Below are 1,552 nucleotides of genomic sequence, written 5' to 3' on the forward strand. Positions count from 1 at the left end.
TTAAAATTATGTTCTCAAGGTACATCCATTTACCTCATTTATCCTTCTTTGTGACAGAGTAGTACTTCATTGTATGAAAAAAACCACATCTTAAGGGCCACAAAATAGCTCAGCGGTGGGCCAGTGAGATAGCTCAGTAGAATAGGTGCTTGCCTGGCAATTGCAGGGTCCTGAGTTCAGTCCCCGGTTAAAAAAAAAAAAAAAAAAAAAAAAAAAAAAAAGCAAATAGCTCAGTGGATTGGAGCACCTCTAAGGACCAGGGATTTGATCCTGGGGACACACTGAGACTGGGCATCGTGGTGCGTGCTTGTAATCCCAGCTCTTGGAAGGCTGTAGACAGGGGGATTAGGCCAGGGAGATGGCTCAGTAAAATAAGCACTTCCCTGGCAAGCACAAGGGCCTGAGTTCAATCCCTAGTTCTGCCAAAACAAACAAACAAAAGGGGATCACTACGAATCTGATCTAGTAGTGAAACCCTGAACACCCTGTAGACCTGTCCCTAAAATACAAAAACAAAAAGAAAGAAAGAAAGACCACATCTAGCTGAGCATGGTGACACATACCTATAATCTCAGCACTTCAGAGACTGAGACAGGACTGCTATGAATTTGAGGCCAGCTTGGGATACATAGTAAGTTCCAGGCCACCCTGAACTACACAGTGAAATCCTGTCAAAAAACAAAAAGAAAATCCTCTTCTTTATTCATTCATTCAATGCTGGGCATCTGCGCTGTTTCTGGGATTTAGCAATTACAAATTCTGCTGATATAAACATGGGTGTGCATATATTGCTGTGGTATGATGTTTTTAAATTTTTGGAAACATACCAAAAAGGGAAATAGCTGGACCAAATTTCAGTTTTTTTGAGGAATCTCTATACTGATTTCCATATTGTTTGCACCAACTTACACTACCACCAGCAGTGGAAAAAGGTTTGCCCCCCCCCCAGCAAAGCCTCTCCAGCATTTGTTACTGTTTGATTTCCTTCTTTCTTTTTAAAGATTACAATATGGTTTTTCTTCTTTCTTTCTTCCTTCCTTCCTTCCTTCCTTCCTTCCTTCCTTCCTTCCTTCCTTTTTTCTTTTTTTCTTTTTTTGTGGCTGAGTCAGCCTGCCCTGGGTGTGGAGCTGGTGAGGCATGTGGTGTGAGGGACTTTGCCTAAGTTTGCCTAAGCAGGCACTTTAGACCGCTGAGCTATCTCTCCAGTGCACAAAATGGTTTAAAAGAAAAAAAAAAAAGAAAGAAACAACACAATATTTCATTAAACTAAGAGGAATTTGACAATGGTTGTATTGCATAATGTTATCTTCAAATTAGTCGTTTAGGTTACCAGTTATAAACTTGAAGCACTGGTTAAAAATAGTTATAAGAAATTAAAAATGAGAAAAAAAATTAAGCATTAACTGTTCCTTTCAATAACCAGCAGAAATTAGTAGTATAATTATCCAAGCTATCCTGCATATATACATAAATATATATTTTCCCCTTCTTTTGTCTTTTTTCTGATCCCAGTTTTTCCTTCCCATTGAACAGATTCTTTCCCTTTCACAGT

Source organism: Octodon degus, unplaced genomic scaffold (assembly GCF_000260255.1).
Source record: "Octodon degus isolate 3935 unplaced genomic scaffold, OctDeg1.0 scaffold00015, whole genome shotgun sequence".
Lineage (NCBI taxonomy): Eukaryota > Metazoa > Chordata > Mammalia > Rodentia > Octodontidae > Octodon > Octodon degus.